Below are 27850 nucleotides of genomic sequence, written 5' to 3' on the forward strand. Positions count from 1 at the left end.
TCTTCTGTATCCTTCCTCTCTCACAGACTTATTACTGCCTTTATTCAGGTTTCTGGGTGAGTGCTAGGACAAGATTGTAGGGTTTTTGTTGTTTGACTAATGGTCCTTAACTTACCTATAACCTGATATTTGTTTTTTGGAAATCTGTACTATCTCCATATTTTATTCACTCATAAATATGTATTCATTGTAGATATAGAAGACAGTCTTCAGAAATCCACTCCATTCTATATTTTGTCATTGTCACTCCAAGTCCCACCCACATTAGTTCCAGAACATTTCTGTTCTTGATTTTCTAATAATCCTATAATCAGGATTGAGGCAGGTCATTTAGAATATTCTGTGTATTGGTCACAGTCAGGGTTTGAATATTTTGTTTTCCCTTCACACTGATCCCTTCCTCAACCAGAAAATACCTGCCTGAGAAGTTATTACTGCTTATTTGTTTTTCCTTCCTCTTTAAGATGTCACATGTTTGAGTACAGTTGATTATACTAGATTGTAGTAGAATCTTTAATATTTGTGTAGTAACAGTATCTAGAACAGAACAAGGGCTCACACACTTTTTTTTAGAGGAAATGAAAACATATACACAAACATTGTATCTTAGGAAGACCTTTCAAATGTCTCTGTGGATGATGTAGGAAACTAATTTCCTCTTTAGGTTTATTTGTACTTTATTATCTGCTGTCTAGTCATTAGTAAATAATGTGAAAATCACCCATCTCAAGTTGAACTATTCCTTCTTCACATGGAAGTTATGTGTTCTTCACCAATATCTTAGCAGAGAAAACTCACCTTCTCTGCTTGCATGTGGGTTTTAATGTAACAGGTAGAACATTTCATTGGCTCTGGAAAAACTTTGTTTAGTTTTTGTTAAATGACAAATCGATTTTAAAAAATCTTCATGCTGACTTGGATCATACTCTAGGCACAATTAAGATTAGTGATAATGGCCATCTGTGATGAGGCTTGTCTTTATTCCCAGCACTCAAGAAGCAGAGACAGGGAAATCTTTCAGAGTTTCTAAACCTGCAAGGTCTACACCTTGAGTTCCAGTTCAGCCAGAGCTATATAGGGAGACATTGTCTCACAACTAAAACAAAACAAAGGAAAAGAACAATGCTAGTAAAATGTATCGTTCAGAGTCAAGCTGGTATGTTTAGTGATCAACTGACAAGCATTATCTACTTCCACAAAAAAAAAAAAAAAAAAAAAAAAAAAAAAAAAACAGCAAACCCAGAGCACCAATATAAAAGTCATTACATTCAAATTTAATAATCATGCTAGTCAATTTATATTGTCTCTTTCTGGTTGTCTAGTCAAAGGATTCATTCAGGCTCTGATTCTTTCACTGGGCTGTGTTCTTACTGTATACACTGCTTATAATCTGTATTAGGAATGTGTAGACACCGTAGGTTATCTCTGTAGAAAAGAAATCTCCATAAATTGTGCTATTAATTGTAGTTAAGTTCCATACAAGTCACTCTTCAGGAAACACTGAAATTCAACCTTACTATCTACTAAATATTATGAAAGATAATGTCAACACTCTTCCTACTATTTAAAGCAAAAGTATATATTCCATATTAGATGATTGTGTTTTACCATAAAAGTAGTTTTCTTAAATAAAAAAAATAGCAGCTACTTAAAAATACAGCACTTATTCATCTACCTTAATCATTGAGAGTGAATGTTAATGTGTTTTGATATTTTATTCCCTTTCTGTGTATGCATATAGGTGTACAGATTGAGAACACCTTCTGGTATCATCCTTACGCTGTCCACCTTCTTTGAGACAAGCTCTCTGGCTGGCCTGGATCTCACAAGTTAAATCAAGTTGCCTGATCAGGGAAAGCCAGGATCCTTCAGCCACCTGGCACTAGGGTTATTAGCATGTGCCACCTTCTCTACCATTTTGATATGGGATCTGAGCACTGAATGAAAGTTATAACCTTATACAACATGCACTTTTTCAAGAGAGTCACCTTCCCCCTCCAAAACTATGTATTCACATGACTAACTGTTCCCCTCTATGGACTCAGCAGGAGTTCCCTTCAGTATAACTCTAAATCAAAGGAGTAGTTACTAATAGTTCCTTATGTTTCTTCTTTCCTTCAGGAACACCAAATTAAGTCCATCTGGCATCCATCTGGCACCTACATAGACATTAAACATTGTAATGACCCATTCCTCCTATTACTGCAGTGGATTTGTGGGGAAGGAGCCTAAATGTAAGTTGAAACTAATGAAATCCAACTTTCATTATGTATAAACACATATTTTTCTAAAACAGTTTCAATATGGGGAGACCAGGATGATGTCCATATTCTTTCACATATTAGGGTCTAATGTATTTACCTCTTATTTATTACAAAATTAAAGTTTTGCATTTTAAGTGTTATTGCATGTCATGAATCCATAAGAGTGATTTTCATACATTTTATAACTTATGCCCTCAGCCATAATTTGTTCATAGTTACTAACAATGCAGTGTCACAGCACAAAGATGACAAAGACAAATATTATCAAAAATGGCACTTTTCAAGTGCTTTAAAACCCTCCCTAAGGGGCTGGAGAAATGATTCAGAAGTTAAGATCACTGGCTGTTCTTCCAAAGGGCTTGAGTTCAATTCCCACAACCACATGGTGGCTCACAACCATCTATAGTGAGATCTGGTGCCCTCTTCTGGTGCACAGACACACATGCATGCAGAATACTGTATACATAATAAATAAGTAAATCTAAAAACAAAAGAACAAAGAAAAAAAAGAAGAAGAGAGAAGAAAAAAAAAAAGAAAAAGAAAACCCTCCCTAGTCTACTGGTCAAGAATCAATCAATGGTGGCTGGAGAAGTGGTAAAAAGCAGTCTGCTCTTCCAGAGGTCCTTAATTCAATTCCCAGTAGCCAAGTGGTGGATCACAACCATCTATACTGGGACCTGATGCCTTCTTCTGGCATGCAGGTGTACATGAAGATAGAGCATTCATCTACAACAAATAAATCAATCTTAAAAAAAAGAATCCATTAATCTGCATGATGGCATATACCTTTAATCCCAGCACTCTGTGGCAGAGGCAGGTGGATCTCTGTGAGTTTGAAGTCAACCTGGTCTACATAGTGAGTTCTAGAATAGTCAGAGACAGAGAATTCAGTCTCAGAAATCCAAGAAAGAAAGAAAGAAAGAAAGAAAGAAAGAAAGAAAGAAGGAAGGAAAGAAAAGATCAACTTTGAATACATTTATTTGTTATTACCATTCCAGATTCTGGGTTTAGCACTCTGGGAGATAAAAGCACATTTATTGTTAAAAAAAAGTTAATTGGTTAGAAAAATAGTGTAAATATATAGTAATTTGTTAGTTGAAATGCCTATTCTTTTTCTGATTTTAAAGTCAAAATATAAGTGTACACACATACAGAAAGAGTAATAAGTAAATGAAACATCATGGAACTTATGTTTATAGAAAATCTTTAGTCCTAATGTTTATTCTAATTAGTCATTCAATGTTATCACCATTAGCTAATCACTCTGGACATCATATTTTTTTTTCTTTAAAGTAAGTTTGCACTTGTTCCAGAAGTTATTGCTTTATCATGCTATGATTAAATCTGGAGGAGTCAGTGGGAAGTGATTCTTAACAGTGAAATAGAGAAAAGGGTCTTGTTGCTGGAAGGAACCTGTAAAAGATCCTTGTGAGGCAGTGTAAGCTGAGACCCAGGGGAAGAAGTGATCGGAAGAGAAATCCCCATGAGCTACAGTTTTAGATCAGTCAGTTCCAGATGTGTTTAATACTGCGATGATGGCTATGGAGATGATGATGAAGATAATGCAGAAAGGTATTATAGTAATACATCAGGATGTGCCATCTGCTATTCCATTTTGAGCAAATCATCCCTCAGGCAATAACTACACTTGCCAGATTTTACACAATGTAAAATACAGATTTGTTCAAATAAAAAAACACCTAAAATTGGGATGCCTTTGCCCTGACAACAATAAAAAGAGAGCGTAATGTCTCCATAAATATGCTAATTTCCCCTTTCCTATCAGAGTAAACATAAAGTCCCATACACAGGTTGACCCAATTAACAATGTACTGTTGATTCTTTCAAACTCCAAAGAATGCTTTCCCCAAATGTATAGTAGGAAACGATTGAAAACTGCAGGGAACTCAATTTTTATGGAAAAAGAAACAGATGGAAAAAAAAAAGCACTATAAATAGCTTAGTATTATTTTCAATCAGAAAACTAAAATCAACAACACAATACAAAAATACAAAATCAATTACATGTTGTACAATGTAAGTTAGTAGTGTAGGATCTCTTGTAAATCAGTTTCCTTCTGCTGTCTTCTGATCGTGATAACATCTCATGGTTTCACTATTCTAACACTTACTTGCTTATATTTATATAAGATATCACATACTAAGGGCATAATAAAGAACTTCCTTTTTCTATGGCCAGTTTCCATCCCTCATTTCCCTGTACAGCCTCAACAGGTTCAAGGGGATGCATGGTAACTTGGACAGAAAGATATAGCAGAGAAATTTACAATAGCACCAGAAATGTAGCCAGACAATATTTGGTGTATGGAGGAGTAGGATGGGAGTAAATTTACATATTTTAAATGAAAACACTTGCTTGTATTTTATCAGGCAACTCAACATCTAATTTGATTGAGAAAGGAAAATGTTGTTCTGGAGCAAGAATGTTTTAGCTCTCCTAAATCCAAAACTATATCTCCCTAACGCCCTTTATAATAATGCTTCTCAGAGTTCACGAATACTGCCTGTTTGAGGAGTTACTTGATAATCACAATAACCTTTACCGCTTCCTTCCTTTCCAATCCTTGAAGTTCTAAGGCATGACTTATCTTCCCTACTTTGTCCCTTTGTTCCTTCCAAAGATTCATAACGAGAATCCTCCACTATGCTTTTTCAATGCATTTCCCATCAAAAAAAGTCAGTGTTCTCTTAAAGCACATTTAACACTCCTTCCTTGTACTTAACATTCTTCAAGTCTCAAAAGAAGATAATCTGCAAATATTCTACCTAAATTTTACAAAAACAACCCCCCCCAAAAAATGTATATTTTGGAATTGTTGTGTATTATTTTCCTAGTCTATGTAAAAATATAAAGGTAAACAATATGATTACACAGACGAACAAAAAAAAAATGAAGTAAGAGGATGTCATGACAAAAATATGGAGAAGATTTTTTTTGTAGATCCAAGGGAAGATATAAGCAGGCAGAGGGAAGAGTCCAGGCTGAATATAGCCGACAGACTAAAGGAACAATGTGAGAGAAGAACGGGAGAGAGAAAGCAGGAGAATGAAAACCAGGAGACCAAGGCTAAAAAGGGCCACATAGCCTAAATGGCCGGATTATACAGGGAAGAGCTGCTGGAGGGAGAGCCAGACCAAAGGCTGTGGGCTGCAGAGGTTTAGGATGGGGGGCGGGTAAACCAGGAAGGAGGACCATGTAACAGGTAGGGACTGAAGGATGCTGGAAGAACCTGGTAGCCAGCCTCAACTTTGATATGTTAATAGGTTTCTCAGATGTTTGTCCTGGGTTTTGGCACCAGATGAATGAAATAACTGAAATTAAAAAAATAAAAAATAAAAAAATAAAAAAGGAGGACATAGCTGCTCCTACATACGGTGTAGGAGAAGGTTTATTGTGGATATGAGGGAGGGCAGAGCCAGGGGCATAGACGGAGACAGAGACATCTGGAAGGGTCCAGAGTGAACATGGCCAGACTGAGCCAGGCCATGTGAGGAGAGAGGGGAAGTAAGAACAAGAGAGGACCAGCTGACTAAGAGAGGCAGCCTGAGCTAAGAGACCAAGAGACTGATATGGCCAAAATGGCAGCATCCTGTAGGGGGCAGGCTGGGGAAATGGAAGTTCAGGCCCTGGGTGCGAGAGGCTTAGGGTGAGGGTGGGGAGAGAAGAGCTGGGAGGAGCCACAGGTACCAGGTAAGACTTGTCCAGGATTTCTTTGAAACCTAATAGTACTCTTATATAGAATGATTAGCATGCTGTCAGTATAGGGTATACTTATTTTCTAAACACTATTCACTTATATTAACATTCTTGAAGAATGTAAAGCCTCAGACTTTACCATGCACTCTTGAAGTATGCCTGGTGCATGTAAAGATGCAGTGCAGTTCATCAAGGGTTAAAATAAACAGGCTTCTTTACAGAAAACCCTACACCTTTGCCAACACCAAACTTTCAGAGCACTAAATTATTCATCTGTATTTGAAAAAAAAATATTATGAGCTAACAGCTAAACAAATAAAATAGCATGTTAAAATTGTAGTTATTGGTATCTAAAAGCATGAAAATGTTTTTTAAACTGTTATGAGAGCATTTTTACCTTATTCTACAAACTGCTAATGTTCCAATAAGAGTCATTCAGATTTACAGAAATGAGGGCAGTGAAAGTGGCAAGATATTAAACTGAGGGCTGCGACTTCCTTAAAGATGCAGAAGCCATAAAGGCATACATTTTAAACATGTATTTTCTGCCTCTATTTTCTCACCTGAGAAGTGGGTGTCTCTTCAAAGAGCTTCAAATGAGGCAGGGAAGGGGGAATTCAGATCCCCTGAGTAAACCCTTCCTGCCTGCTTCCCAACACACCTCCCTCATCACCTGTTTTAAAATTCCACCCCCCGAGCATCACTTTACACTTTATTTTTCAGAAATGATATTATGAAGAAAACAATGTATCCTCAGTGGAGACAGGAAGAAAATCATGGTAGAAAGAAAGATTTTGGGAGGTTTTAAGTCAATAATTCAGACAAAGATTATGCCTCATTCAGCTGTATCAAATTATAAGAGAGAAAAGCTTCAGTTTTGTTTTTCTTGGTGCTTTCTGATTCACAGGCTTTGCCCCTAGTTTTAATTCTCCAGGATAAAGAACACCCTGGCCATTGTCTTTTGTTTCCTAAAGACACAAATAGACCTTGAATATTCCCCTAGGACTGCAGGCACTGCTTTACATTAGCAGTCCTTAAGCAGTTACCTTATGTGGTTTCCTTCTAGTTATTTTTAAATAGTTGTCTTGTAGTTATTCACATTTTCAGGGGAAGGGGTGTTCTACAGGCCAAGAGCAAATATGGGGGCTGGGTAGCAGAATACCTCAAAGGCCTTACATGTCTTTTTCTTGACCATCAAACAGATCAGCTGAGTTTAGCTAGGGTAGAGTGGAGGCTAAGTGAGGCTGGGAGTACCTGTTCCAGGCTTCCAGGACTCCATCCAACTTCATCTCCCCCTCCCCCAGCACAGTTGTTAATAGACTTCTTCACCATGAGTCGGATTTGAAACTGAGTTCCAGACCACATGTGCATGCGTATGACATGTGTGCACAATTCTATGCTTGTGAGCAAACACCTGCAGTAAATAATATGCACAATATGCTACACACACACACAGCCACAGGCGCACCACCCCTCCCACAGATACTTTTAAATTTAATATACATTATAATGAATCTTTATGCCATTTTCATATGTAAATGTACCTTATTTTTGCTGATCCCTCTCTGTCACACATATCTAATGACTTTATTGCCTCATGTACACTGACATCCAGTTTGCCGTAGCAGCTAAAATGTCTCCATTTTTGAACAAAGCAACCATCATAGAGGGTGGTCCTGTCAGCAACTTGAGTCTTTTAAAGCATTCCAGGCCAGGAAAGGTGGCACACACCTGTGATTCCAGAACTCAGGGAGGCAGAAACAGGCAGATCTCTGTGAATTCAAGGCCAACCTGGTCTACAAAGGGAGCCCTAGACACCAAAGGATACACAGAGACAGCCTGTGTGTGTGGGGGTGGGGGGAAAGTGCAAAACAAAAACAAACAGAAATTCCAGACATGCAAAAGCCCTGAGGTATTATCTCACAAAGGCAGAAGTGCAATTGTACCTTTTGCCTTTAACAACTTCCCCTCACAAAGCAAGGAGACTGTTATATTCTTTATACGACATTGATGTTAAATTTTTAAGGTTATAAAGTTTGATTCAGATTAACAAGCTAATGTATTGCTGACTCTGGAAATAAATGATTCTAAAGATACTTTTAAGTTGGAATATATTAATTTTAGAGACATTCAATTGTTTACAATATTAGAACTTGGTTACAGGGGAGCTGGTAATGCTCCATACTGCTCTACCATGAAAGCCAGCAGCAACAGAAGTGAAATCTAATGGCTGTTTTATTTTCAGTTAATCAATTAATTTTTTTTCTTAATTACAGTTTATACACTTTGTATACCAGCTGTAGCCTCCTTCCTTGTCTCCTCCCATGCCCCTCCCCCAGTCATCTGATAGGGGAGGTACTCCTTCCCTTCCATCTTACCCTAGTCTATCAGGTCTCATCAGGACTGGCTGCATTGTCTTCCTCTATGGCCTGGTAAGGCTGCACCAGCTCATGGAGAGGTGACCAAAGAGCTGGCCACTGAGTTCATGTCAGAGACAGCCCCTGTTCCCATTACTAGGAAACCCCCTTGGAGACTGAGCTGCCATGAGCTACATCTGTGCAGGGATGTAGGTTACCTCCATGAATGGTTCTTGGTTGGAATATCAGTCTCATAAAATACCACTATGCTCAGCGTTGTTGATTCTGTTGCTCTCCTTGTGGAGTTCCTGTCCCCTCCAGGTCTTTCTATCTCCCCCTTCTTTCATAAGATTCCTTGCACTCTGCACAAACAGCAACAAATCAAGTAATCCAATTAAAAAATGGGGTGCCGAGCTAAACAGATAATTCTCTGTAGAGCAATATCAAATGACAGAGAAACGCTTAAAGAAATGCTCAACATCCTTAATTATAAGGGAAATGGAAATCAAAATGACCATGAGATTTCACTTTACACCCATTAGAATGTCTAAGATCAAAAACTCAAGAGACAACACATGGTGGAGAGTCTGTGGAGAAAGGGGAATCCTACTCCATTGCTGGTGGTAATGTATACTTGTACAACCACTTTAGAAATCAATCTGGCACTTTCTCAGAAAATTAGATAGATGTGTTCTTAAAATACTTATCTACAGAATATGGCATAATTTATAGGTCATACCTTTCTATTTTATAATTACAAGGTGTAGTTTAGGGCAAATAACTAAATATGGACATAGATAGCTTAGTTCAAGTATGTTAGCCTTCAAATCTGTCAGAGATCTGCTAAATAGGGCATTTAACATGTGTAAGCTTATTATGACAAAAAGTCCCAAATCCTAGCAGTACCTCCTCTAAGGTCTTCCAGAAGATTTTGGCATGATAGATGACTTCAACCCTGGATTGTGCTATTACGGTCCCTGGGCTAGACTATCCCAATGCTTTGCCCACTGCTAGGGTCCAGAGTGAACTGTGGACAAACTGGACAACTGAAGAATCATTGCCTCACATTGCTGCAATGAGGCAAGGTCAGTCTCTCATGTTCTTCCACAGAAACAGTCTCTTGTCTTCAGTGCCTGATGACCAGACTGCCTCTGCCCATGATGCCATGAAACCACAGGAGCCAGGGACTACATTCTAGGTGGTGGACTGACTAATTAGTCATCTCTGTCATTTTCATTAACACATAAATTTATCTATGTTATAATTTATCCTTTTCAGGTTTCTGGTCACATTGATCGCTATGCTAATAGTAGCTTAATAGCTAGAGAGCAGGCAATTAGATCCACTGCTAGAGCTCTCAGTAATCAATGGCCTGTGTTACATGATGAATAACTGAATAGAAAAATGTAAAGCTTATATAGGTCTGAGGATATGAAAATTTAAGTTATGAGGATCTAAAAAGGCATTTTAAGGTTGGTAAATGCAAGTTATGAGGAAAACTTCTAAGAAAGAATTTGAAGGTCTAAGAAGGTGTTTGAAGGTTGGTAAATCCAAGGTATAAAGGTTAGAAGTTATAAGAAGGTGTTTTAAGACATATAAATGTAAATTGTAGAGCTTTAAGAAAGTGATTTAAGACATCTAAGAGTGAAAGTTTTTCAGATACCCTTCCTCCTTCTATGCTATTGTTATATTTTTTTAAGATTCCAAAAGTTCAGAATCCAAAATGGCTGTGACCAGTGCACACCATATCTGAGGAGCACAGGATCCAAAACTCCAAAACTGATGAGTAGAGGGGAAGCCGAAGCCAGAACATCCACATTGAGGCTTCCTAGGCAAGAGGAAACAACCCATGAGCTGGGACTCTGGATCCAGCTCACCTATGGAAGTCTCTGGGGACTGAGATGGCAATTTCCCTTTCCCCAAGCAAGGGCCTTCCTGTTAGGTGACTGACACAGCAGAGATGGGCATCCCAGGGCTGCAGCTGGCCTCCCAGTAGGCAGCTGTACCTGCCTCCCAGGTCTACGGCAGTGAGGGCAGGATGGCAGCTAGCCCAAATAGAAGCCTCCATGCTTGTTGACTGAGATGGCAGAGGTGGCTACCCCAAGTACTGGTTTCCCTGCACAGCAACCAAACAGTTGACACCGCTGAGCTGTCCGGTCTCCTAAACTCTCATTTGCCCCTGTGGGCTCAAATCTCAGAGTAGAAACCAGAGGGAACACCTGTGTTTTCCAATTCACTGTGAGCTAGTGAGTGTGCCTTCAAGTAAGTGCATACAGAGCCCCAGATTCAGGGTCCATCTATGCTAACAGCCAGACATCAGGTCCCTCCCATCCACACCGCCACCCTGGGCAACATAAGATTCTTGGGACAGAGTTCTCAACATTGAAGTCTCTGCTCTGTGTGTCTACCTGCGGAGTCAAGCAAACAATTGCTGGAGCCCAGAGAGATCTGAATACCAGGAGGACAGACAACAGGCCTGTAGGCTACTGAGGTATTCAAGGCACCTGAATATGTGCATTGCTCCCTCAAACAGAGCCAGCACCCGTACCCCTTCCTGTGCTTAAGCTTTACATTGTAGGCATCTACACGATCTAGCACCCTCTCCCTCAAGGCACACTTTCATGAACAGACCCGCGTTTGTGCACATGCATTTGCAACCTTCCTCCCTTGGCTACAGCTGAAACACCAGCATCCACTCTCAAACCGGTGGACCTCTTTCATCTTCCTGAAGAATATGCCAGACACCAGAGACAGATGGACCCAGTCTGAAATACAGACTCCAGGAACAAACAGCAAAAGTTGTTGTAAGCAGATGAGTAGAGGTTGGCTTAAGAACACATCCAACAAAAAATCAGGACATCATGTCTTCACCAGCAACCCCCCAAATCAATGTGTATTCTAAGTAATCAGAAACACAGGCAAATTATGTCAAATCTATGCTTATCCAGTTATTAGAGGCACATAAAGGGGAAACAAAACAAAGCTCTCAAAGAAATACAGGCAAATACAGCCAAACAAATAGAGGCACAAGTAGAGGAACAATTACTGGCATATAGAGAGGAAACAAACAAACAAACAAAAAATAGAGGCCATCATGGAAAGACAGGAATTCACATTCAAACAGATGAAGGAAATGATGCAAGCCATGAAAACTGAATTAGAATCAGTAAAGAAAACACAAACAGAGAAAACCCTGGAGCTGGAGACTTAGAGAAAAGATCAAGAACCGCAAAGCTAAGCATCACAACAGAATACAAGAGACGCAAGAGAGAATCTCAGGTGCTAAAGATACAATTGCAGAAATTGATACATCTCTCAGAGAAAAAGTAAAATAGGAAAAGTTCCAACACAAAACATCCAAGAAATCATGGATGCCATGAAAAGACAAAATCTAAGAATAACTGAAATAGACAAAAAAATTCTAGGCTCCAAGGTCCAGAAAATATTTTTAAGAAAATCATTGAAGAAAATTGTCCCAACATAAAGAAAGAGATGTCCATAAACATACAAGAGGCCTACAGAACACCAAGTAGACTACACCAAGTAGACTACACCAGAAAAGAATCTCCTCATATCACACCATAGTCAAAACACTAAATCTACAGAACAAAGAAAAAATATTAAAAGCATCTAGGGGAAAAGGCCAAGTAATATGTAAAGGTAGACCTTTCAGAATCACACCAGATTTCTCAACAGAAACTACAAAAGCCAGAAGGGGCTGGGCAGATGTCATGCAAACTCTAAGAAACCACAGATGCCAGCAGAGCTTTCATTCAACATAGATGGAGAAAACAAAACATTTCATGATAAAACTAAACTTAAACAATATCTATGCCGCAAACCAGCCCTACAGAAGACACTAGAAAGAAAACTCCAATTCAGCAAAAGCACCTACACCCAAGTAAACACGGGCTATAGATAACTTCACAACAAAAAATTAAAAGAAAACAAGCATTGAAACACAGTAACTCCACCAACTCCACAATAAAAGGAACTAACATTCATTAGTCACTATTATCTGTCAGCATCAATGGACTCAAGTACCCCCCCCAAAAAAAATACACAGACTAACAGAATGGTTGCAGAAACAGGATCCAATATTCTGCTGCATCCAAGAAACACACCTCTGCAACAAAAATAAACACTACCTCAGAGTAAAAGACTGGAAAAATGTTTTCAAGCAAACAGACACAGAAAACAAGCGGGGGTAGCTATCGTAGTATCTAATAAAATAAACTTTCAATCAAAATTAATCAAAAAAAGATGAGGAGGAGCACTTCATTCTCATCAAAGGAAAAATCCACCAGGAGGACATCACAATCCTGAACATTTGTGCCCCAAATACAAAAGTACCTGCATTTGTAAATGAAACATTATTAAAGCTTAAATCACATAACAATCTTAACACCCTAATAGTGGGAGACTTCAACACTCCACTCTCACCAACGAACAGATCATCTAGAGAAGATAAATAGGGAAATAATGGCACTTACACAAGTGCTATATCAAATGGATCTAATAGATGTCAACAGAACTTTTCACTCAAACTCAAAAGAGTATAACTTCTTTTCAGCACCTCATAAAACCTTCTCAAAAATTGACCAGATAGTCCAGCACAAAGCAAGCCTCAATAGTTAGAAGTAGATTGAAATGATCCATTGCATTCTATAAGACCACCATGGCCTAAAACTAGACATCAACAATAACTGAAATAACAAAAATTCTGTATATACATGGAAACTAAATAATTCTCTACTCAATGATAGCTTGGTCAGGGAAGAAATGAAAAAAGAAGTGAGAGACTCCCTAAAATTGAATGACAAAGAAGGCACAACTTACCCAGACTTATGAGACACAATGAAAGCAGTGCTAAGAGGAAAGTTCATAGCACTAAGTGCCTCTAGAAAGAATTTGGAGACATCTAGTACAAGCAACTTAACAGCACACCTAAAAGCCCTAGGGGAAAAAAAAAAAAGAAGCGACATATCCAAGAGGAGTAGACAACTGGAAATAATGAAACTTAGAGCTGAAATCAGTGAATTAGAAACAAAGAAAATAATTCGAAGAATCAATGACACCAAGAACTAGTTCTTGAGAAAATCAACAAGATAGACAAACCCTTAGCCAAACTAATTAAAAGGCAGAGAAAAACTATCAAAATCAGCAAAATCAGAAACAAAAAGGGGGACATAACAACAGACACTGAGGAAATCCAATCATTAGGCCTTACTACTTACTACAAAAGCCTATATGCCACAAAATTTGAAAATCTGAAAAAAATGGATAATTTTCTTGATAGATTCCACGTACCAAAATTAAATCAAGATCAGGTAAATAGATTAAATATTCCTATATCTCCCAATGAAATAGAAGCTGTCATTAAAAGTCTCCCTTCCAAAAAAAGGCCAGGGCCAGATGGTTTCAGAGCAGAATTCTACCAGACCTTCAAAGCAAGCTACCTCCATTTCTCTATAAACTATTCCAAAAATAGAAATAAAAGGAACATTACCAAACTCATTGTATGAAGCAACAGTCACATAGATACTTAAACAAAGGCCCAACAAAAAAAAAAAAAAAAAAAAAAAAGAGAACTTCAGACATATCTCTCTTATAAACATTGATGCAAAATTACTCAATAAATTACTTGGAAATGTAATCCAAGAACACATAAAAGATATCATCCACCATGACAATCCCAGGTATCCAGGGGTGGTTCAATAAATGGAAATCAATAAATGTAATCCACCATATAAAAAAACTAAAGGAGAAAAACCACATAATCATCTCCTCAGATGCCGAAAAAGCATTTGACAAAATCCAACACTTATTCATGTTTAAAGTCTTGGAGAGATCAAGGATACAAGGCACATACCTAAACATAGTAAAGATATATACAGCAAGCCTACAGCGAACATCAAACTAAATGGAGAAACTGAAATCAATCCCACTGAAATCAGGGACAAGGCAAGGCTGGCCACTCTCTCCTTATCTCTTCAACATAGTACTTGAAGTCCTAGCTAGAGCAATAAGACAACTAAAGGAGATCAAGGGCATAAAAATCAGGAATGAAGAAGTTAAAGTATGACTATTTGCAGATGATATGATAGTATACATGATTGACCCCAAAATTTCAAAGAAAGAACTCCTTCAGCTGATAAACCTCTTGAGCAAAGTGGCTGGATGCAAAATTGACTAAAAAAATCAGAAACCCTTCCATATACCAAAGACCAAAGGGTGGAGAAAAGCAGCAAACCAAGTAATCCAATTAAAAAATGGGGAACAGAGCTAAACAGAGAACTCTCTGTAGAAAAATAACCAATGGCAGAGAAACACTTAAAGAAATGCCCAACATCATTAGCCATTAGGGAAATGCAAATCAAAACGACACTGAGATTTCACCTTACACCCATCAGAATGGTCAAGATGAAAAACTCAAGTGACAATACATGCTGGAGAGGCTGTGGAGAAAGGGGAACCCTCCTCCATTGCTGGTGGGAATGTAAACTGGTACAACCACTCTAGAAATCAATCTGGCTCTTTCTCAAACAACTAGGAATAGCATTTCCTCAAGATCTAGCTATACCACTCCTAGGCATATATCCAAAAGGGGCTCAAGTACACAATAAGGACATTTGCTCAACCATGTTTGTAGCAGCTTTATTTGTAATAGCCAGACGCTGGAAACAGCCCAGATGCCCCTCAACTGAAGAATGGATGCAGAAATTGTAGTGCATCTACACAATGGAGTATTACTCTGCAATGAAAAATAAGGAAATCATGAAATTTGCAGGTAAATGGTGGGACCTGGAAAGGATCATCCTGAGTGAGCTGTCCCAGAAGAAGAATGACACATACAGTATGTAGTTACTCATATAGACATATAATATAGAAAAAACCTACTAAAATCTGTACATCTAAAGAAACTAATCGAGAGAGGTCCCTGACTAAAATGCTCAATCCCCATCCTAAAAGACAAAGAGGATGGACATCAGAAGAAGAAGAAAACAGGAAACAACCTAGAAACCTGCCACAGAGGGACTCTGAAAGCCTCTGCCCTGCAAACCATCAAAGCAGATGCTGAGACTTGTGGCCAACTGTTGGGCAGTGTGCATGGAATCTTATGTAAGAAGTGGGAAATAGTAAGATCTGGAGAGGACAGGAACCCCACAGGGAGAGCAACAGAACCAGAACATTTGAACACAGGGGTCTTCCCAGAGACTCATACTCCAACCAAGTACCATGCATGGAGATAACCTAGAACCCCTGCACAGATGTAGCCCATGGCAGTTTAGTGTCCAAGTGAGTTCCATAGTAATGGGAAGAGGGACTGTCTCTGACATAATCTGATTGGCCTGCTCTTTGATCACCTCCCCCTGAGGGGGGAGCAGCCTTACCAGTCCACAGAAGATGACAATGCAGCCACTCCTGATGAGATCTGATATACTAAATCAGAAGGAAGGAGAGAAGGACCTCCTCTATCAGTGGACTTGAGGAGGGGCATGCATGAAGAAGGGGGAGGGATGTTAGGATTGGGAGGGGAGGAGGGTGGGGGATGGGCTTATGGGGGATACAAAGTGAATAAAGTGTAATTAATAACATAAAATTAAAGTTTAAAAAGTTAATTTTTTTTTTACCTGAAAAGAATTGATGTCCCTAATCTTAGACCCACTGGAAACTAGGATAAAATATGAGACAAACAATGGAATTACAAATGAAATGATATTGTCTCTCTGTCAGGGTCAAAGCTTACAGAATAATAAAATAAGAAGGCATTAAAAAAAAGAGTTTAGGGAAATAGTACCCTTCACAATAGCCACTAATAATATAAAGTACCTTGGTGTTACTCTAACCAAACAAGTTAAAGACTTATATAAAAAAAAACTTTAAGTCTCTGAAGAAAGAAATTGAGAAAGATATCAGAAGATGGAAAGATCTCCAGTGCTCATGGATCCGAAGGATTAGCATGGTGAAAATGGCCATTCTGCCCAAAGCAATCTACAAATTCAATGCAATTCCTATCAAAATACCAACACAATTCTTTACAGACCTTAAAAGAAAAATTCTCAATTTCATATGTAACAGCAAAAAACTCAGAATTTCCAAAATGATCCTGGACAACAACAAATCATCAGGAGGTATTTCCATTCCTGATCTCAAGCTGTACTACAGAGCAATAGTCATAAAAACTGCATGGTACTGGCACAGAAACTGAATGGTGGATCGATGAAATTGAATAAAAGACCCAGAAATAAGCAAACACACCTACAGATCCTTGTTTTTTGACAAAGAAGCCAAAACCATACAATGGCATAAAGACATCATCTTCAACAAATGGTTGATGGATGTCCAATGGATGTATACATGCAGAAAAATGAAAATAGATCCGTATTTATCACCCTGCACAAAACTAAAGTCCAAGAGGATCAAAGACCTCAACATAAAACCAGACACACTAAATCAGAAGAAAAAGTGGGGAGGAGCTTAGAACAGATTGGCACAGGAGACAACTTCCAGCACAGAACACAAACAGCACAGGCTCTAAGATCAACAATCGATAAACGGGACCTCATGAACTTGAAAAGCAAAAGACAGTGTTGTCAGAACAAAACAACAACTTACAAACTGGGAAAGAAAGGATCTTCATCAACCCTGTACCTGACAGAGGCCTAATATCCAGAATATACAAAGAACTAAAGAAGTTAAAAAGAAACAAATCAAGTAATCCAATTAAAATATGTGGAACAGAGCTAAACAGAGAATTCTCTGTAGAGGAATATAGAATGAGAATGACAGAGAAACACTGAAAGAAATGCTCAACATCCTTAACCATCAGGGAGATGCAAATCAAAACAACCCTGAAATTTCACCTTACACCCTTTAGAATGGCTAAGATAAAAAAACTCAAGTGAGAACACATGCTGGAGAGGTTGTGGAGAAAGGGGAACCATCCTCCATTGTTGCTTGTAATGTAAACTTGTACAACTGCTTCGGAAATCAATCTGGTCCTTTCGCAGACAATTAGGAATAGTGCTTCCTCAAGACCCAGCTATACCACTGCTAGGTATATATCCAAAAATGCTCAAGTACAGAACAATGAAATTTGTTGAACCATGTTTATAGCAGCCTTGTGTGTAATAGTCAGAACCTGGAAACAACTCAGATGGCCCTTAGCAGAGTAAAGGATATAGAAATTGTAGTGCATTTACACATGGAATACTACTCAGCAATTAAAACCAAGGAAATCATGAAATTTACAGGCAAATGGTGGGATCTAGAAACGATCATCCTGAGTGACGAATCCCAGAGGCAAAAAGACACACATGGTATATACTCACTTATAAGTGGATATTAGTCATATAACATAGGACAAACTTACTAAATCTGTACACCTAAGGAAGCCTGGCAAGAATGAGGACCCTTGGTAAGATGATTAATCCACACTCAAACAAGCAATAGGGACAGATGTCGGAGGAAGGAGAAAACAGGGAATAGGACAGGAGCCTACCACAAAGGGACTCTGAAAGATTCTACCCAGTAGTGTATGAAAGCAGATGTGAGGCTCATAGCCAAACTTTGGGCAGAGTGCAGGGAATCATATGAAAGAAAGAACGACCTGGAGGGGACAGGAGCTCCACTAAGATAGAAACAGAACAGAAATATCTGGACATAGAGGTCTTTTCTGAGACTGATATTCCAACCAAGGACCATGCATGGAGATAACCTAGAACACCTGCACAGATGTAGCCCATGGCAGCTCAGTCACCAAGTTGGTGCCTTAGAAAGGGGAACAGGGATTGCTTTGACATGAAGTCAGTGGCTGGCTCTTTGATCACCTACCCCTGAGGGGGGATCAGCCTTACCAGGCCACAGAGGAGGACAATGCAACCAGTCCTGATGAGACCTGATAAGGGTCAGATGGAAGGGGTAGAGGACCTCCCCTATCAATGGACTTGGAGAGGGGAATAGGAGGAAATGAGGGAAAGAAGGTGGGAGTGGAAGGGAATAAGGGAGGGGGAGGGAGACTACAGCTGGGATACAAAATGAATAAACTGTAATTAATAAAAAATATTTAAAAATTCAAAAGTTCAGAAATTGAACATTAATCAATAGAGTTCTGATAAGCTGATAGGAGCACTGATTGCTTACTATTTAGTCACAAACTCAAGATTTTTATTTCCGTTTGGTTGTTGTCTGTATATAGACTTTTTCTTCTCATTAGGTCTCAAAGGCATGAATCTACTTCTGCTGTCTTACAGATACCCATTAACTGTTTATCCTAAAACATGGACTAATATACTTCATTTGTAAACTAAAATTTATATGAGCTTCTGGATATCATAAATTCGTAAGACCTGGATCTGATTGCTACAGCTCAAAGGACTCCAGATGAGTGTACCTACCTATTTCTGAAAATGGGAGTTTTCCCTTGGTCATGGGATTCCACACCTTCCCCAATTACTACACAAATTTTAAGCTCTGTCCCTAGTCTGTATTTGTCTCAGCAGATATTTACCTGCCTGATAGACTCCATCCAGGGATCACCTGTGGATTGCATGCTGCTGAGATTTGGCCTCGCTGAAAGCTGATGTAAACCATGCCAGCCCATGTGGTGGCTCTCTGTCTCTTCAACTGGATCGTTAATCAGATGCTTCTGATAAAGTGCCCCATTGCCTAGCTATTGCCTAGGTTTTCAGCCTTCAAGGACCCCAATAACAATATCCTAAATCAGGTGTAAGAAGTTACTGAACAGAATACATCACACATTGTCCCCCCTAACAGGCTGAAATGCTAGTCAAAAGAAATTCTGGCATAAGAGACAAATGGCTACCTATTGACATACCAGAAAATAGGCCCTTAATTCTGTTTCTCCTGGTTTTACTTTGTGCCCCTTGGATGATTATGCCACGTATTAGGAAAAAAATATGTTAAGGATCATTTGTCCACTGTCCAACTCATGGCCTTAAAGTCTCAGTACCATTCTTTAGACTCCACTTATGATTTGAGATGGAACCAAATTCAAAGCAAGGAGGGGGAGTAATGAGAGGACCTGACTAACTCCATTTTGAGACTAGGTCCAATGTTGGACCAAAGTTCATCTCACCCTTCTCCCTTTCTTGCTTGATGAGTTTCTGAAACACACACAAACACACAAAATGGGAAGCCAATCAGCAACTGCCTCAACATCTGGCCTGGGGCTCTATGAGGTGACTGTTTCTTCCCTAAGGTCAGAACCAATCAGGAAGATAGAAGTATCCCTCACCATGAGCCCATCCACTTCTGGTAAGGATTACCTCACCTTGACTGGAAATCCCTTAGCTGGCTTTAAAAGACACCTTCAGGCTCCTCTTGCAGTCACCATTTTGTAAAGTGGCTGACCCTGCATGCAGGATTCTTGCTTTCGAGAAATAAAAAAATATGCTTGCTGATTGCATATCTGAGTGATGGTATCCCTGTAGTGATTTTGGCCTTAACAGAAAAAAAGGAGAAAGTAGGGACTGAAAGTACCCCAGGCAGCCAACTCAGCCTCAAGCCAAGCTAAACAAAAACCAGCATGCTTATTGCAAGGAAAAGGGATGCTGGAAGAACGACTATCTGCAGCCAGCATAGCTTGAAAAGAGGAGAAAGAGTTCTCAACACAATAGGCATAGACTGATGGTGGGGCTCCATTTTAGTTACCCCCTAGAGGCCCATGAACAATGCAAAAATTTGGAGCAAGACTCTTCACTTTCTGGTGGCCACTGTAGTGATCCACTTGGTATTGGCTCAGCCCTTGGGCCCACTTGCCAAGAGGGGCCACTGGAACCAGAACCTATGCTGAACCACTGTACACAAAGTCAATCTCAGACATTTTATGTGACTCATTTCTTTCTTGCTATGTTTGATTGTTGGTAGTCCTTACCCAGTTATTGGCAGGGATCTGTTAAGAAAATTAGAAGCTACTATTACATTCGGTGAAACTGAAGCTATTCAAGGAGCCCACATCTAACCATGCTGGAAACTGGGCTCTGATCAGATGAATTTAAAATAATAGAAGAAGGTCTTGAAAAATAGGGAGCTGAAGAACCCCTCTTAGCAGAGCTAATGCAGAAGTTCCCGGGGGTATAAATGGAGACCAACCAGCTCCCTCCCCCACAAACTGAGCTTATTCCTGCCACTGGTTGTTCATCTCTTGAGCTCAGCTTTAACTATGAGAGTAAAACAATACTCAGTCTCAAGGCAGGTGTCAAAAGGCACATTAGCTGCCTTAGAGCAGAAATTTTGATCCCTAGTCATTTACGCTATTAAATTCCACTGTTCCCCAACTTCAAGGCAGGCATTAATGACTATGACCCCGTTCAGTACTTGAAAGATGTTAATAAGAGAGATGAGGTTATTCACCCCATACTGCCAAATTCTTATTCCCTGATCAGCTTATCTGATCCTGGGAAAATGTCTACACAGTCTTAGATCTAAAGGATTCTTTTTTTTTTCCTCCATGGCTTTGATACCTGTAAGTTGGCTCCTATTTGGCTTTGAATGGTCAGACTGTGACACAGGGTTCAGAGGCCAACTGACCTGGACTCAACCTCTGTAGGGATTCAATAACTCCCCTACCTTATTTGGTGAGGCTCTGAGTATAAACTTGCTCAAGTATTGACAAGGGCACCTGAACATTACCCTCTTACAGTATATGGATGATATTTTCTTGCCACCCATACCCCGGAAGAATGTCAGCAAATCACTGTTTGAAACACTCCAGCAACTTTATCGCATATCTGCCAAGAAGGCCCACTTTTGTTCTAATAAGATAATTTATGTGTGGTACTGTCTGGAGGACAGCATCAGGACTTTGTACTAGAGCAGAATCCAAGCTATCTTAAACATCCACGAGCCATACAATAAGAAGCAGTTGAAAGAATTTTTGAGAATGATTAGATACTGTAGGCTGTGGGTAACTACCTTTGCTTAAAGAGTCAAGCTGTTATACCACAGCCCTCTTCCCACCATAGGCATGGCTCCCTGAATTGGAAAAATGAGGAAAAGTAACTCTTCCAAAAGCTGAAAGTGGCACTGATGTCAGCCCTATTCTTGGGAATGCCTGACATAATGAAGCCTTTTTACCTGTTTGTGGATGAACAACATAGAGTAGCCAAGGATGTTTTGACCTCAATTGTGGGGCTGTGGAGAAGGGCTGTGGAATATCTCTCTAAAATCCTGGACCCTGTTGCAGTAGAATGGCCTGCCACAGTGTTGCTACTGAAAGGAATTGATAAAGGGACTGTAGGATCAGAAGTTGGTCATAACAACTCCTTAGCTGAAGCACTCCTCTAGGGAGCTCCTAAATGTTGGATGTCAAAGGCTTGCATCCCTCAATATTAGACATCCCTTCCAGATACACTGGGAATCAGTTTTTCATCTTCTGCAGCACTGAATTCAGTGTCCCTCTCATGTGACTCTGGAGACTACCCAGCCCTTGACTATCCAGATTATTTGTCATGTGCAGCACTGGAGACCGGTCCTTTTGGACCAGGCCATCGGGAAAGCTAATGTATAAACACCATTCACTGATGGAAACAGCTATATACAAGATGGGCTCAGGTATGCAGGAAAGGCCATGATGTCATTCTCCAAGATAATTTGGGTCCAATCCCTGACCCAGAAATTAATGGATTTGACTCAGGCATTAAGATATGGAAATGATTGTATTCAACATTTGTACTGACAATCAGTATGTTTCTGCTAATGTACATGTCAGGAGTGAGGCCTATTTTCCTCAGCTGGAAGAAAAAACAAGAAAAAAAAATCTCTTCTCTTTGACATCCAGTTGACTGCCAAAAACACACAAACAAAACCAAAACCAAACAAACAAACAAAAACTTGTCTTTATTCACTTCCTTGGACACCAGAAAAGAGATTCCTCTGAGGCCTGAGGCAATAGTTCTGCAGTGACCATAGTAAAAACAGCTACCAAAGAGCCATTGCAAATACTGGGATCTTCCTCCTTTCTCACCCTCCTTTTCAAACAGGACCTATTTGAGTATCCTGCATATATGGATGAAGAGAAAATATAGGTATGACAGCAGGGTACCAGTAAGACAGAGGATGGGTGAGATCATACAAACTGATGTCCATCCTACCCAGAGCCCTGGGGCCATCTGGTTTCTCTCAAGTTCACTAAAAGCATCCATCTGTGATCAACAAGGTTGAAGGAGCTAATCAGAGACAGGTGTTTCTTGCCCCATCTAGATGAGAAAGTAGATTACCCACCAAGGTGCCATCTGTGCCCACATAAAGCTAAAAGGAGGCAAACCTGCACCTGTTGGAGTTTGGGAGAGGAGACTTAGGTGAACACGAGAAAGCAGGCTTTTGTGGAGTTACTCAACAAGATTTGGCAACTGATATTTACTAGTCTTCGTAGATACTTTTTTTCAAACTGCGTAGAGGCTTTTCCTACTAGTCAGAAACAGCTAATGTAGTCAGAAAAATATTGCTAGTGGAAGTCATTCCTTCTTCCCTCTTTGGGATCTAACAGTAGCTTGGCATTCATGGCTAAAGGTCACAAGTGGCTAAAATTCTAGGAACCCATTGGGCATTATATTTTGCCTACAGTTCCCAGAGATCAGATTTGACCTGTATGATTTCTTTATAACAATGAACTCATGGCCAAACGGAGATGTCACTATTCAACTCACCCAGGTTGTGGGTCTAAAATTCAGGGAGTGTCCCTATGATATTTCTAATTTTATGCATGCCCAGCTGACGGGCTGGCTCATTGTCTTAAATGGAAAAGAAATTAATCATTCTTTTTTCCATCGGTGCAAGTCTGAGTCTATCTGGGGTAGACATAAAGACCCATACATTTCCATTCAATGAGTGTTTTCTTCCTGAGGAGATTGTCCTTTGGAGTTTAAGCTTGGGATCTGCAATCCTTTTAAGTTAATTGCTATAGCCTAGGATGAATTGAGCACTAGATTCTGGCTTCCTGGCTGAACCTGGGGATCCAATCTTAAATTTAAAGGCTACCGAAATAATCCTGGTTTTATATGGAAGTCACCATACAGTAAAAGATGCTTGAAACAAAACCAAGATTATCTTCCTCTCCCCTCACATGCCAGACTAACCAATCTATAGTAATAAATCAAATGCCAGATCCTACTGAGGGCAGTCACCCACCTCTTTTGGTCATACCTTCATGGTCAGAATTGCATTTAACTTCAAAATATATCCCTGAGATTAAGACCTGTTGTAGTTAGGGCTCTATTGCTGTAAAGAGACACCATGACATGGAAACTTTTATAAAGGAAGGCATTTAATTGAGGTTTGATTGCAGTTCAGAGGTTTGGCTGATTATTGGCATTATGGGAAACTTGTCAGCACAGTTAGACTTGGCACTGGAAACTAAGTGGAGAGTTCTACCTTAGATCCACAGGCAGCAGGAAGAGAGACACTGGGCCTGGCTTTGTCTTTTGAAACCTCAAAGCCCAACCCCAGTGACACACTCACCCCAGCAAGGAATAAAATCTCTAGACTTTGCCTTTGAAGAGGCTGTATACTGAATAAGACAGTTTAAAATGAAGGTTAGCATTCAATGAAAAAAGCATCTTCAACAAATGGTGGTGGTCCAACTGGATGTCTACATGCAGAAAAATGAAAATAAATCCATATTTATCACCCTGTATAAAACTAAAGTCCAAGTGGATCAAAGACCTCAACATAAAACCAGACACACTAAATTGGTTACAAAAAAAAAGTGGGGAAGAGCCATGGACTCATTGGCATAGGAGACAATTTCCTGAACAGAACACCAACAGCATGCGATCTAAGATCAACTATCAATAAACTATGATCAAGCTAAAAAGCTTCTGTAAAGCAAAGGACAATGTCATCAGAACAAAATGACAGCTTACAGACTGGGAAAGGATCTTTACCAACCCTATATCTGACAGAGGGCTGATATCCAGAATTTATAAAGTACTAAAGAAGTTAAAAAAGCAACACATCAAGCAATCCAATTAAAAAATGGGGTATGGAGCTAAACAGAGAATTCTCTGTAGAGGAATATAGAATGGCAGAGAAACACTTAAAGAAATGCTCAAAGTCCTTAGCCATCAGGGAGATGCAAATCAAAATGACCTGATATTTCACTTTACACCCTTTAGAATGGATAAGACCAAAAACTCAAGTGACAACACTTGCTGGAGAGGTTGTGGAGAAAGGGGAAGCCTCCTCCATTGCTGCTTGGAATGTATACTTGTACAACCAGTTTGGAAATCAATCTGGTGGTTTCTCAGACAATTAGGAATAGTGCTTCCTCGAGACCCAGCCACACCACTGCTAGGCACATATCCAAAAGATGCACAAGTACACAACAAGGACTTTTGTTCAACCACATTTGTAGCAGCTTTATTTGTAATAGCCAGAAGCTGGAAACAACCCAGAAGTCCCTCAGTGGAGGAATGAATACAGAAACTGTGATACATTTACACAATGGAATACTACTCAGCAATTAAAAACAAGGAAATCATTAAATTTGCAAGCAAATGGTAGGATCTAGAAAAGATCATCCTGAGTGAGGTATCCCAGAAGCAGAAAGACACACATGGTATATGCTCACTTATAAGTCGATACTAGACCTGTAAGATAGGATAAACATACTAAAATCTCTACACTTAAAGAAGATAAACAAGGAACGGAGGGCGGGGCAAGATGGTGGCACGAGGAGGACTCTCATTCTGACCATCAGCACAGCAGGATCAGCACAGTGACCAGCAATCAGAACTCGCAGCCATAAAACACAGTGATTGTGTTTCCCAGGTGAGAGGATACCCCACGGTGGGTGATTCAATCAGCTTTTAACTCACTGGCTAAACCACGGAAGAGATCCCGGTTCCGCCAGATGCTTGGCTGCCGACCACCAGCCCCAGCCCCAGCCCAGAGCCACAAGCCAATGTTTCTGGTCACGGTCCCAGACTAAACCGTGCACACCACACTATCAGAGATGGGAGTTTTCAGTAGAGAGATAACCCCACGGTGCAGGAAACAATTGGGACCGACCTCAGGTCACCCAGACATCCCCTGGAAAAGACTCGGGTTCCATGGGCACCCCAGGAGCCAGCCCAGAGCCAGAGCCGGGGACCTAGGCTCTGGCACAGAGCTCTGCCTGCATGCCTAATTCGCCACCTGAGATAGAATTGTGGGCACCAGGGCACCAGCGAATGAGTTTCACTGTCCAGTGCAAACAAACAAGGAGGGAAATGGCTGGTCGGATCTCAGAGCACTCAGCCAACACCCCTACCCCGAAAAGGTCTCGGGAAAATTACCCAGTTTAGGCAGACTCCCAGGCTCCCAAAGGCCAGAAAGGCAGACACAGCCAGTTTCTGCGCACCAGGCAGCTGGCGGAGACTGAGAAGTATGCACCAGGGCAAAAAAAAAGAGACAGGGAGTCCCTGTCTCCAGAGAATCCACAGGGAAGGAAGGAAACTGTACTGACTTAAATCATCCAATCCTTTCCTGGAAAAAGCCTAGCAGACAAGCAGAGCCGAGCCGCCATCATTCAGCTGTGCTCCAGACACAGGCACAAACAGTTGCTGCATGCCAGAGGTCCAACTAGGTCACAGCAGCTGATCATTAAATTTACAGCAAGAAATCCAGAAACAGGGCAGCTGTCCTCAGGACTTCCCTCGGTGAGAGGAGAACCCTCTTGACTAACAAAGACCACAGTTACCATTCAGGTCTCTATCCCTGAGGTGAGCAGGAGCAACTCCTGAAAAAAACGCCAGCCATCCAGGGACTATACCCAAAAAGGTGAGCATCCTTCAGGAAAAAACAGCTTTCTGCAAAGGGGAGGCTCTCTACCACAGGATCCCCAGGATCCACCAGAAAATAACCCCAAACACCTAAGATAGCACAATGGGTAGAGGCCAGCGTAAAAGTTCAACCAACAAAAGACAGAGCAATATGGCATCTCCAGAACCCAGTTACCCAGGGGCAAGTAGCCCTGGACACCCTAGCATAACTGAAATCCAAGAAGATGACCTAACAACTATGCTCATGAAGATGATAACAGAGGAAACAAATAAGATTCGTAAAGACATAGAGGAAGAAAAACTCAAACAGAATATTGCCATCCGTAAAGAAATACAGGAAGCTGCAGCCAAACAGTTTATGGCCTTTAGAAAGGAAATGCTTAAAGCACTGAATGAAATAAAAGGCACAGAGTTGAAGGAACTAAAAGAAAAACAGGAAAGTACAATCAGACAGGTGAAGGAAGTAAACAAAACAACTCAAGACCTGAAGGTAGAATTGGAAAAATTAAAGAAAACACAAATGGAGGAAATAATGGAGAGGAAGAACCTAGGGAAGAAAACAGGAACTACAGAGGTAAGCATAACCAACAGACTATAAGAGATGGAAGAAAGAATCTCAGGTGTAGAAGATACAATGGAAGAAATGGATGTATCTGTCAAAGAAATTGTTAAACCCAAAAAAATTCCTGACACAGATTCTCCAAGAAATCCAAGACAATATGAAAAGACAAAAACTAAGAATAATAGGTATAGAGGAAAAAGAAGACTCCCTTCTCCAAGGCACAGAAAATATTTTCAACAAAATCAGTGAAGAAAATTTCGCCAAGTTAAAGGAGAGGCCAATAAGAATACATGAGTCCTACAGAACACCCAACAAATTTGACCAGAAAAGAAAATCCTCCTGCCACATAATAATCAAAACAGTGAGTATACAGAACAAAGAAAAAATACTAAAAGGCGCAAGGGGAAAAGGCCAAGTAAAATATAATGGCAAACCCATTAGAATCACACCTGACTTTTCAACAGAGACTATGAAAGCCAGAAGGGCCTGGATGTATACCATGCAGACACTAAAAAAACACAGATGTCAGCCCAGGCTACTATACCCTGCAAAGCTATCAGTCCTCATAGATGGAGAAAATAAGAAATTCAATGACAAAAACAAATTTCAACAATACCTACACACAAATCCAGTATTACAGAAGACATTAGAAGGGAAAATACAACCCCCAAAAATTAGGTCCTTTCAAGAAAACACAGGAAATAATTAACCTTACTACAGTAAAAAAAAAAAGGAACAAAGCACACAACCCAATGACCACAGCCAACATCAAAATCAAGGGATCTAACAGCCATTGGTCATTAATCTCTCTCAACATCAATGGACTCAACTATCCAATAAAAAGACAAAGATTAACTGAATTGATAAATAAACAAACCCCAGCAATCTGTTGCATACAAGAAACACACCTAAGTCACAAAGATAGACATTACCTGAGGGTGAAGGGTTGGAAGACGACTTTCCAAGCAAACGGACCCAAGAATCAAGCAGGAGTAGCCATTCTAATATCTGATAAAATAGACTTTCAACCAAAATTAATAAAAAGAGATGGGGAAGGACACTTCATACTCATCAAAGGAAAATTCCACAAGGAAGACATCACAATCCTGAACATCTATGCCCCAAATACAAAAGCACCCACATTTGTGAAAGAAACATTGAT

The 27850-nt window shown here is 40.0% G+C and overlaps 1 protein-coding gene across 20 annotated transcripts in view; it reads right to left on the reverse strand.

Annotated features, from left to right (window-relative positions):
• The window catches only part of Lingo2 (leucine rich repeat and Ig domain containing 2), a 1357796-nt gene that overhangs the window by 583833 nt on the left and 746113 nt on the right, over window positions 1–27850 (reverse strand). The window lies entirely within an intron of this gene.

Source organism: Meriones unguiculatus, chromosome 20, assembly GCF_030254825.1.
Source record: "Meriones unguiculatus strain TT.TT164.6M chromosome 20, Bangor_MerUng_6.1, whole genome shotgun sequence".
Classification (NCBI taxonomy): Eukaryota; Metazoa; Chordata; class Mammalia; order Rodentia; family Muridae; genus Meriones; species Meriones unguiculatus.